This window comes from Salvia hispanica, chromosome 3 (genome assembly GCF_029641045.1).
Source record: "Salvia hispanica isolate PSC_SH4W2 chromosome 3, Shi_PSC_v1, whole genome shotgun sequence".
Lineage (NCBI taxonomy): Eukaryota > Viridiplantae > Streptophyta > Magnoliopsida > Lamiales > Lamiaceae > Salvia > Salvia hispanica.
The window spans coordinates 51,069,476-51,082,186 of record NC_142694.1 but is presented as its reverse complement, the minus strand read 5'-3'; the positions used below and the strand labels follow the sequence as shown (position 1 = coordinate 51,082,186).

The following is a 12,711-nucleotide window of genomic DNA, read 5'->3' as shown; positions in this document are numbered from 1 at the left end:
AGTGCGGCGACCGCCACCCGTAATTTTTTTTTTTTTTTTTTAACATAACATAAAAAAAAAACGAGAAGATAAAAAAAAATAAAAGAAAATTGGGTTGCCTCCCAATAAGCGCTTTTGTTAAAGTCGTTAGCTCGACTTGAAGTGGCCTACTAGTTGGGCGGATCAATAACTCGAGTGTTGAAAATTGGCATAGGGAGCAACTTGGTCCCTAGCTTCTTCCACCACTTGTACTTCCCCTCTTTGGTTTTGATGACGTATATCTCGGGGTCCTCTTTGGGTGTTTTCTTTCTCTTCTGTTTCTTCTTCTGTGGAGCAGATGTAGAAGAATTAGCATCACCCTTTTTAGAAGAGTGTCTTACCTCTTTGACAATGTAGATAGTGGAGGTAGAAGGATCCTCCGCTTCAAAGGGATCTTTGGGCTTGGTCAAGTCGGTAGCCATGACTGCTCTGCACTGTTGTTCCATTTTTGCCCGCTTTGCCTCCTCAAATTTTAGCATCTCGCGCTCGATCTTATAGGTGGATTGACTATGATTATCTCTGATTGTAATCTCGCCACGACCTACATCAATCAAAGCTTTGCAAGTGGCAAGAAAATCTCGCCCTAAGATTAGAGGGACGTTCTTGTCTACTTTCATGTCAAGCACAATAAAGTCGGCGGGAAAAATAAAATCATCAACCTTAACTAGGACATCCTCAATCATACCTACAGTCTTGATGGACGAGTTATCGGCCAGTCTGAGTGTTACATCTGAAGATTTGAGTGGCCCGATGTTGAGCTTTTCGTAGTACTTCAGTGGCATGAGATTGATGGACGATCCTAAGTCGCACAGTGCTTTGTCAACCTTCCCTTCTCCAATTCGGCACCTAATGATGAACTGGCCCGGATCTCTTTGCTTCACTGCCCGTTCCTTTTGGATGATCTCGCTGCAATGATGCGGTAACTTAAGGTCGGCTTTAGTCGGCTTTTTCTTCCTCATTACCGCCTCCCTTAGTAGCTTTGCATACTTTGGTATCTCCTGCAACGATTCAACAAGAGGAATGTTAGTATGGACCTTGCAAAACATGTTAAGGAAATGCTTGAACTGCTCTTCAAGCTTGAACTTCCTCTTTGGCTGAAAAGGGAGTACAATCCCGTTGTGCCGCACAAGCTCCTGCTTAGTGGACGATTCTGCCTTGTCAGTGGCGGGCCGCTGCGGGGTGTGCGGCGGTCCGCCGGCGACTGGGCAGTCCTGCCTGGTTGGTGTCTCTGCCGTCTCAGTGGCGGGCCGCTGCGTGGTCTGCGGCGGTCCGCCGGCATCTGGGCAGTCCCCAGATTTCTGCTTTGCCACCCATTTCTTGTTAATATCATCCACTCTTGCTGCTGCCTTTGCTCTATCCTCATCTAACTTCTTCTGAATTTGCTCCATTTGAGTGGTAATATTGGTTACAGCTGCCGAGATTGTGTTCATTCCTTGCTCGAGGTTGTTTATCCTTGCTTCGACCACTCCGATCTTGGTGTCATTAATCTTCCTATCTTGCGTAATTACTTCCAAGATCTTCGTGATTCCTTGTTCATACTTATCTTCCTTCTTCATCGGCTCAACCACTCCTCCTTTGCTAACATTAAATCCTGCAGGGGGTTGCAAGTAATTATTGTTAGAATAAGAAAGATTTGGGTGCGGACGGTTCCCATTATAATTATTGAAATTGCCGCCCCCCTGATTAGGGCGATAATTGTTATTGTAGTTTCTGGGACCGCCTCCTTGCACGTAGTTTATTTCTTCCACAGTTGATATGGCAGTTTCGGGTGCATTGACTGCCACTATGGAAGTTGCCGGAATTGGATCTTCCTTCCTCGAGATGTCCATTTGATCAATCCTGACTCTAAGTTCTGCTAACTCCTTAGCAAAAGAACTTTCCTCGGCCTCTTCTATGGCTGCTACTCTTCTCGTGGCGTGCCTTTCCTTCGACCACCCCCGACTGTTGGTGGCGAACTCCTCGATCACCGCCATGACATCCTCTCCTGTCTTTCTTAGAAATCCTCCATTTGCCCCTGAATCAAGCATAGCACATATTTTCTCGTTAAATCCATTATAGAGGATTCCTACCTGATGGTCTATGGAAAAACCATGGTTTGGGCACTTTCGAAGAAGAGCTTTGAAACGAGCAAATGCCTCATAGAGGGGCTCGTCATGGCCTTGTGTGAACTGAAAGATCTCACTTTTGAGCTTCAAAATAGTGCCTGGCGGGTAGTATTTGTCGAGGAAGGTAGCTACGATGTCCTTCCATGTGGAGACCTTTTCTGGTGGCATACACTCAAACCACTCTTTAGCAGAATCAATCAATGAGAATGGAAAAAGTCTTACCCGTATGGCATCGTCGTCGACACCATTTAATTTCAGAGTGTTTGCGATTTCCACGAATTTGGAGAGATGGCGGTTAGCATCTTCAGTCGCCCTACCTGCAAAAGGAGTTTGCTCGACCCTTTGGATAAGGGGCATGCGTAACTCAAAATTGTTAGCATCAATACGAGGGCCGTTAGGAAAAGTGATCATATTCCCATGATTGAACATGTTCATCACAGGTAATGTTTCTCTGTTCTTCTTTTTCATGGCTTCTCGGGCTGCTCTCTCCGCATCTCTCTCATCCATCAGCAACTTCACCATCTCCTGCAGCTTCTCAATATCTGTTCGGTCACCCATTTTTCCTGATCCTTTTTCACTTCTTATTATTCTACGAGTTCTTTCAAGCTCTAAATCAAGCGGCTCTAAGATGTACTTCCCAGAACGCGTTCGCATACAAAACCTGCAAGACTCGAAAACAAAAACAAATTAAACTAAAAAAAAAAATTAAAACAGAAAGCAATAAAAATAAAATGAAAGCGATTAAAATCCAAAGTAGTAAAATTATCCGTTTGAAGATATCACTCCAAAGTGAATTGTCTTCCCCGGCAACGGCGCCAAAAACTTGATGCACTTTTTATTTGCACTATAAATACCTGCAAGTATACAGAGTAGGTATAGTATAGCAAAAGGTTAGTACCGGGTATCGAACACGGGGAAGATGTACACAAAGTGTCTATCTTCTACTAGAACTCAATTACTATCTGGAGAAGCAAGAATTATTGGAAACTTTTTGAAAACAGTAAATATTAAAAACAGTAAACAACTAAAAACAAGCAAATCACGGAGAGAAAAGTATAGAGATAAGGGGAATTCCAGGGATGTGCTTTCGCTTTATGGTTATACAAATTCCAAACTACAATACCCTAGCACAGTTAATACTTTGAAAGGACGAGTCACCTAGCTTATGCTCATGCGATACAAACGTTGATTACTAACATTAGGGTTGTCAATCCTAACACGTAACTCCAAAAAGCTCCTAAGACCCTTGAAAAGTCCTCACTCTCAATTAACAGTGCCGTATTAAAGGAAGCTAACTGTAGTGTCTACTAAGTGGATCTAACTCGCTAGAACTCTGTCACAGTTATGAAGCAAGTTGTATTGAATCATACATAATTGTGTCACTCAATTATGAAGCATCGTGATTAACTTAGGGAAGAAACAAAGTAAAAACAAAACGGATATTAAATAGAAAACGGAATTGTATAACCAAAGTTGCTACTAACACATCCCTAGAATCCTATGAGTTTAGTTACACATGACTGAATAAACTAAAAACATAGATTGAAGGGAAAGCAATTTGAACATAAAACTAAAGCAAATAAAACCCGTAGGTTGAATCCTTGTCGTTCTTGATGTTCTTGAAATCCTTCTTCAACTCCTTGCACAATTGAAGTACTCTAGCTTTTGATCTCTATGAATGTGTTCTTGTTGTGTGTCGGAAAAAAAACTCTCTTCTTGATGAAGCTTGAGGTCCTATTTATAGGGGAAGATTATTCCTCATCATAGAAGGAAAAGATCTTCAAAATTTGGTAAATCTTGGAGCAAATCTAGGGCTGGTCGGATTCGCCGCCTTTCTCCGGCGGGCCGCCGCACCTTGGCCGGCGGTCGCCGCGTTGGAGTCAGAGACTCTGACCCTTCGGTGGCGGACCGCCACATGTCCTCCGGCGGTCGCCGGGCGAGACTCTTCTCCTAGCGTAAATTTCCGAGGCGGGCCGCCACATAGCTCTAACCGCCGGGCGCCGGCGGTCGCCGTCTGACTCCAGATTTCCAGACTATGCGTTTTTACTCCCCTTTTCGGCTCAAATATGCACATTTCTCACAAAACACGTCAAAATACCAAAATGTATAGAATATACAAATAATGGACATGTAGAGTGATTTTGATAACAAAAACGGACCAAATAATGGCCTTAAAACAGTGCAAAATCCGGGCGCATCATGCTTCAAGAAAAACTATCTTCAAAGATTGAAAAACTTGAAACTTTCAAAATTGTTGTCGAGAAATTATGAAAAAAAATCGGTATCATAATATTGTTTGTGAGAATTTTTTCATTCGTGGGAAAAAACAAACACGGGGTAAAGTTCGTGATATTATTTGCCAATTTTAAAGTTCGTGGGAAAATCCCAAAATTTTGAAAGTTTCGTGATATTAGATGCCAATATCCCTATATAATATGATTTATTTTCTTTATTGATTTGTTTCATTTACCTTCTTTACGGTTTATTCACTGGAGTTCGACGTTCTTCTGCAAATTTTTGAGTTATTCTTCAAGTTTTTTTTTCGAGAAGCTCTTGTAATATTCCTTAATTGCTTTCGGTTTTGTCAACAATGGAAGAAAGTAATTTCATTTATTTCGGCATTTTAGTCCAATTTATATGTTTTGAGTTTGAGAATTTTATTCTCCCTTAAATCTCACCCATAATTTCTCTTTCTTCTCTCACGTAATTGACTCAAATCTCACGCATAATCAATCTTTCTTCTCTTTTCTTTCCTTTAATTCAATATTATTGATTCTGATTTTGTGTTCATGATTACACAATAATTTCTCTTTCTTCTCTCACATAACTAACTCGATTTTCTACGTAGCCAAAACCAACAAATAGGCCTAAAAAACAAACTTTTTATGGCATGACAACAACATAAAAGTAATCACAGCTCCATTTTGAGAAAATATGATATTTCATAATTTCACAAGTATTTGCTTTATATCCACACTAATGTGCTGGATATTAAAAATAAAAAAGAAGCCCACCTGATATGCTTATTCCTCAGTTAACAGTTTTCGTGTTGGCTTCATTTTGCCCTCGAGCAAAATATCCTTTGAAAATAATAGAGCATCACTTTAATTAGTACTTGAAATATTTCTCTTGAGAAAAGAATGCATGCATCCTATTGGATAACACCTTTATCTTAGTCTCATCTTATAGGATCTCTAATCCTTTCTTGGGCTTTACTATGTTGCAAGATTTAATTATTCACTTAGCTAAATTGGGAGAAATTCTATTTTCTAAAAAATAATTATTTGGGTAATTATTTAATAAAATATGGATTCCTGGAATAATCCCTTCTATTTCTTTCTTTGAATTTTCTTAAGGCCGCCCAAGGCGTTGCGGGGCGACGCCAGTCGGCCCCCTCCAACTTCAACATTCCCTACCTTCGGAGACTTAGTAAATTAATCACGCATCAAGAAATCGAGCTTCCAACTCAATTCTATATTTAAATTAAATCCAAGCAAAACTAAATTTCAAGCCCAATAATTAAATCTCAGCCCAATATAATTTCTGTTGGCCCAAATTTGTAGCCCACTCTTCACTTGATTACAAATGGCCCATTCATCCAATTTATTCCTTATTGCATCTCTAAGAAGGTAATACTTGGCCCAACCAATTAAATAAAAGAAGTGGCCCACTTTCTTCCTTTAATTACTAAGGCCCAAGTAATAATCCACCAAGGGATCCAATATACTCCCCATCGATCAGCCCCCCTTTCCTCACATTTTACTGCAAATTTTTTTTGGGAAAACCTAAGAGTGGCCACAATAGGGAGGCCGCCGCAGACTATAGCTAAGCGGGAAGGAGCCGCGGGGGAGGGGAGGGGAGGGGAAGGGCGTGGACGGGAGAGAGCTGCATTTGCGGCGTAGAAGTAGCGGGGTGGACGGGACAACAGTGGTCTATTGCAGACTGCCGAGAGCTGCGGTGCCGCCCGCGGATTTTATTTTATTTTTATTTTTTTTATTTATTTCTATAAATACAACCTATTCCTTTCATTTTTCTCACACCATTCCAATCTCCACTCTAAAATTTTACTCAACTCCACTTTCATAAAATGGATGACGACAAGTATCAACCCGCGTTGGATGAGGCGTTTGACGCGGTGGTTGAAGAGGTGGAGCGGGAGGTACAAGAAGATGCAGAGCATGTGGTAGCGGCGGCGGTACCTCGTCCGGTCTGGCGTCGGCGGACAATCCGACATGACCATGCCTGGGCTAACCAGCGGTTGATGAATGACTACTTTGCCAAAAACCCACGTTATCTGTAACACCTGGCTATCCATTCCTAATTATCTTGATCATTAGGTAAGTATATAAACTTATAACATTGATATTTTTAGGATAAATTCCTACTAGGTTTTCGATGTTGGAAAATCCGTTAAATTCGTGTTAGCCCTATATTTCAACATAGATTCCTACTCCCTATCAAATTAACCAACAAAACTCCAAAAATATAAGATCCCATGAGTCAGAATTTCGTTTATAAAGGAAACTCACAATTAGTTTCGATTTCGATTCGATCTAGCGTTCAAAACTCTTCAAATAATGTATATTAAAAACCAATTGAAGCCAAAACCAACTATTTCACCTCAAAATTCACCAATTCAGCCACCCACACGTTCAATAGTCATCCACATCAATAACCATGTGATCCCACTTCTAATTCAAACATCAAACCATAGTAAACGAAGGCCCACGGTCGCGAAAACACCAACATATCGAAATTTTAACGGTTTAATCATTCCAACCCCAAGAGGCCTGAATTTTTCTGATATCATAACATAATATATACTATGTATCAATTTTCAAGCTATAAAATAGTATGGATAGGTAAAGCTTACTTGGTTTATTAGAATTTACGCGATTAGAATGACGATACGACGAGAAATCGATAGGGGCGAAGAGCTTGAGAACCCCCCGTTTCTCTTCCTCTATGGAGGCCACCAATTCAGCTATGAAAAATATGAGGAAGAAGAAGTGTTGGACAAGTGTTTTAAGTGAGGTGGAAAGATTCAAGAAGTTTTCATATTTATCTACTAATTTATTTTATTTAATTTTCCTAACTAAATTCATTTTCTTGTGCTAATTCATTTTCATATCTTACGATTCCACATTTATGATTTATAGATACCATCTTATAGCAACTAAATTCTAGTTTAGTTAATAATTTAAAGTCAAAGCTTAATTTAATCGATTAAACGTTCAATTTATCAAAAACTTGTCTTTGATTTCTAAAATTCCTTTCACATACTATATATTTTTAATTCAACCATACATTATACTTATTTTAGCTTCTAGATTCCATATAGATTATTACTTAACGAATATTTCTATTTATTTCAAAAGAAATCATCAAAAAACTCTAAATCGATGACTTTTTTTTCCTGTAATGTACTAACTCTTTAAAACCCAATTCTTTTCTCACATATCTTTTCTCACACTTATTTAAGACTTATATATCACTATTCCATGATTTATTGAATTATCAAAATACATATTGTTAATTATTTCAAATTATTCGCTGAAAATTATAATGTTGGCAATTTATAGCACCAGAAAATCAATTTCCGTCTAAGGTGAGTTTTGGGGTATTATATTATTCGCCAGAGCTTCGTGGCTAGTGGCATGCAGTATAATAGGTGCTATTATTTGGCAGATGGGATATACCTTTCATTGGCCCGTATTTGTGAAGACGATCGGGCATCCAGTTGGTCCGAAGAAATCCTATTTCACAAAACGACGTCAGGAGGGTGCGAGGAAGGATGTTGAGCGAGCTTTTGGTGTGCTCCAAGCGCGATGGGGCATTATATGATGCCCGACACGAGTTTGGCACGAAAACGATGTCGCTGATATCATGTATGCATGTAACATATTGCATAACATGATAATAGATGATGAAGGATGAAGATGCGGTGAGTTTAATGGTCAACGAAAGAGTGTTCAAAATTAAAATCCTTCGATCCAGAAAATCCTCTAGACGCTGGGTCTAGGAACTCAGAGAATCTTGAGCTACCTGTCGTTGGACACATAATCACTACCTTAACCCCCCTTCAAAACCCTCAACCCGCTTTAGCTAAAAGATTAGTACAAGGAAGCAGGGATCGAATCCACAGAGATGGATGTGTAAGTAAACATGTTCAAAGACCTGAAAACTATTTTTGGCTGCTGCCACACAATTTTTGGGGTTAAGACTTACTTCCTAGACTTAGGAATTTAAAGAACTTATCCTAACAGCTAGATCTAGACGGAATCTTAAAAGCATGCATAAACCAGAAGAAAGCAAGACAATTACTGGACCGAGCGAACAACTTCCTAAACTAACCTAGACTTGGGAAGAACTAGATGTGGGGACCATTCCCCAAAATGGCATAGTACGACTGAAAAGCTGCAAAATAACTAACCTAAGGACTAACTAACAACGACATCATCTTCTCCAACTTTTATCATGAAACAACCAGTGAAAAACAGAGCAAAACGAAGATCGAAACAAGGTGAACGAAATTAAACCGATAGAAACGAAGAACATGTAAAACTAATGCGGATCTACGACTACTAGACGAGGCAAACAAGAATGCAGAATTTAAACATCAAAATGAAGCGAAAATAAGTAGATCTATCCACGGGACGCTTAATCCACTCCGGATCCAAGCCATCCACAACAATCAAACATCATTTCCATCTTCGATCCTCACAAGTTTACGTAGATTCAACCAATCAACAACAAATTCCTCACAATCTAAACTCCAAACTCAATAATCAGCAAATCAAACCAACAACACAACAATAAGGTAAATGAAACAAAAGTAGCGATATCCATTGCAAAATACGAAGTATTCAACGACAATAACGAAACAGAGCCGAGCCTCGAACAGCGAGGACTCGGAAAGTACGAAAAGTAAACTGGAAAGCAAATGATAATTGTTTCTTCGCCTCCGTAGAGACGGTGTTGCTCCACAATCAAGCTAGAACGTGAACCCCCGTGACAATTCCCCGTGAAAGTGTGTGTAGCGTAGTGGAAAAACTAAGCTAAGAGCCGAAAAAGTGATGGAACGTGATATCTTCATGTTGAGCGCATGCTCTTATTTATAGTGGATAGAGCTTCTAGACTGTTCCTGTGATCCCTATTTGCCCTCCAATTTGATGCTCCTCAGTCTAGTAGCTCTTCCTTCTTCCGCTCATTTTTTCCGCTAGCTTCTTCTCCCAGGCAATCTTCGTCTTCTTCCTGGGGCTAGCGATTTCTCTACACACCTGGCTTATAAAACCTTGTTAGACCCAGAAAATCACAGAATTTTACCACATAACCAATGCATGAAATTAGCCTTATCAAAGGATCAGCTGCAGAGCGTTGGGCATCAGACGATGTTGCTAGTTTAAGTCAGGGTGTTGCCACTACGCCCTTGCAAATGGGTGTACCACGTAGTAATGAATACTTGCTCCAAGCTTTCATTGATATGCGCAGAAAACGGGACATGTCCAGCTCCAAGCCAATTTGGTTGAAGAGATTTGGGCACGTAGGGGAGCGGGCACATCCAGATATGTGCGGCGGCGGTGTTGTTTTAAGTGTGATGTTGATAATTTTCGTTATATAATTTTTTAATATTTATAATACAACGAAGATTTTGTTTTATTTTTCTTTAAAAATAAATTATATATATTTTTAATTAGTTTTGTCCGATAATTTTTATTCTAATCCAATTAAAATATACCAACAAAATAATGTGATTTCAGGCCACCATTGGGCTGAACAAGTTTTTATAGCCGTGGAAGAGTTTGTGACTTTGCCTTGGCGAAATCGTCTCCCCCATCTCTCGTCGTCTCCGGCAGATCGACGCCAGATGATTTATCCTTCCTCCCAAAAATCGGGCTCCTCTCTCTCAACACACAAGAATCGGGAGCCCTAAATCGGAAGAAGCAGCAGCACCTCCTCCATCTCTTTCTCTTTTTCTCCGGCAAGAATCCGTCCCGGAGGTCGCAGCGCCGCAGCCGGACAAGCGCCGGGGCGTTCTCGGTGCTGCTGCTACCCCGGTGGATATTCTCAACTTCGTCGGTCATCAGTCGAGCCCTCTCACCGCCGGGTTCTTCGGCGTCGCCTCCTCTGTGGGAATTCCCTTCCGCCAAGGCTGTCATCGCTGTCGATCGGCTTCTTTAGGCAGGGCTGCTGCGTATGCGTCTTGGAGTCATCGTGGCAACCTTCGAGGCTCCGCCGTCCATCGATGATGTTAGGGAGAATTAGAATCGATCAGATTTAATAAGATGAACCAGTGCATCTCCATTGCATCTGTTGAGGGAGAAAACCGAAAATAACTAATTTTCAAAAGGTTTCCGAAATTGCAAACTAGTCCTTTGACTTTCAGAAATTACATTTTCGGATGAATTTCTTACACAACAACTTCGTTGGAAATAAAAAATTACAGCTCGACCCCAGCCAGGGGCTGCCGCCCCTTGGACCCCGCTACCTAGGGGCGCTGCCCCCGGACCCCCGTCCATCATAATAAATTCAAATAAGCGTGCACTCCGCACTTCCATACTTATATGATGTATCATTATGATAATACTGATCAATCAAGTTAACCCAATTACACTAATATATCCAACATATGATACACACAAGCTAAGTCTAATTCCTCACCACTTCATCGTTATTTAAACTCTGGTATGAAAGAGTTAGTGTAGTTATTTGTATTCTTCTCATTGTCTCCATTCCTTGGAATTTGGCAGCATAGATGGCGTTTTGTACAGCTCACCTTGCTATTCTTATGAAAACATATGCCCTTTCCTTTGATTGACAAGTCTTGTGTTAACATTGCAGGTACAGAGGAGAGTCGCTCGTGGCGGTTCGGCCGAGAAGAGAGGAGGAACAAGTCTACTGTCAACTCCAACTTTGTTTTGTTAGTGCCCCAAAGTTTGATTGGATAAGTGTAGAGTAGTACTACCTGGAATGCCCACTTTATTCCCATCATATAAGTGTGGACTTGTAAGCATGCCCATGTATACGTCTAAAATTCAAAATGCCCATTTATGAAATTCTAACTTTGGTCAGCATACATATATATATATACATATAGGGGTACAATCATATCATAACTCATATTTATGTGATAACCTAATAACCCTATCATTTTATGGATCAAAAGTATCATTTTTACTAAAAATAATATTTATACACAATAAAATGATATTTTTTCAGCATGCATAAAATGATACTTTTATTCCATAAAATGATATTCTGTTCTATAAAGTGATATTTTTCATCCATAAAATGAGGGTTATTAGGTTATCACTATAAATATGAGTTATGATATGATCACATCCCTATATATATATATATAGAGTTGTGATCAATGTCGAACCAATTTTAAAGACCGAACTAGAGACCAAATCTAGGCCATTAGATCTAGTTTTTTGATGAGATGTGCTGCTGTGAAAAATTTTTCGGCTTCATTACAAGCCCATTTTACTTCATTATATAGGTTTATTACTTCATTCTGTACTTCAACTGTTTCTACACATACTTCATTCCAATAATTTATTACATTATTCCATGTGTTTATTAAACCATATTAGCGCCATGACGTTGGTGATAGATATTGTAGAGAGAAAGAACGACACGCGACGGCGAAACCACATTTACGTACTGGAATGAAGTAAAAACCTACTGGAATGAAGTAAAAACCTACTAGAATGAAGTAAAAACCTACTAGAAAAGTAATATATTCTGGAACGAATTTAAATCTTCGTAACATGTTAGTATGACTTATTTACCTTCACATGAATTAAAATAGGCTCGTGATGAAGGCGAAAATAATTTATAAATTTCTGTATCTTATCCATAAAAAACTAGATCTAAAAGCCCTAATTTAGTAGGGTTCGATGGTTCGGTCTTTAAGAGTGGATTTGTGGATAATGGGACTCTCTCTCTCTCTATATATATACTCTTGCTTACAAAATATTATTTGCATTCACTTGATATTTAACTCCCAAGGATGTCTTGAAAGTAACTACTTGCACTTTATTTTCCAACTAAATACTTAGATTATCCCAAATTTGACATCACAGCAATCCTTCTCATAAGAAACTCTCTTCGTCCCACAAAAAATATCACACTTTCCTTTTTAGTTTGTCCCACTAAAGATGTCACATTTTTCTTTTTGGAAAAAGTTCTTTCTCACATTAATATAAAAATTATATTTTCTCTCTCCATTTAACACATGAAACAAAACCTCCTAAAATCTCGTGTCTTTCCACAAGTGTGACATCTTTTGTGGGACAGAGGAAGTACACCAATTACAATACGGAAAGAAGCTTAGTAAGTTTTATTACTCTAATTAAATCCGATTTATCTTGAAAGAAGGGATCGAAAATTTGGGATGTCACAATATAATTATTATTCAATTCCAATTAATTTGAAGCTTTTTGGGTGGTATCCAAAAACAAATACGTATGCCCAAGATGAATAATACTTGATTAAACTAAATTTGATCATAAAAAGAAACCAAATCATTTTGAAATTGGAAACATGCGATAGTGAGAACAGCCTACCCAAATGCTACTGCCCA

General features: G+C 39.3%; 1 non-coding gene across 1 annotated transcript; it reads left to right on the top strand.

Moving 5' to 3' along the window:
- The first annotated feature begins 2,103 nt into the window (after positions 1-2,103).
- On the top strand, positions 2,104-2,210 carry LOC148931041 (small nucleolar RNA R71). The gene has a single exon (XR_016137473.1). It is a non-coding gene; the product is annotated as a small nucleolar RNA R71 (small nucleolar RNA).
- Positions 2,211-12,711: the final 10,501 nt, after the last annotated feature.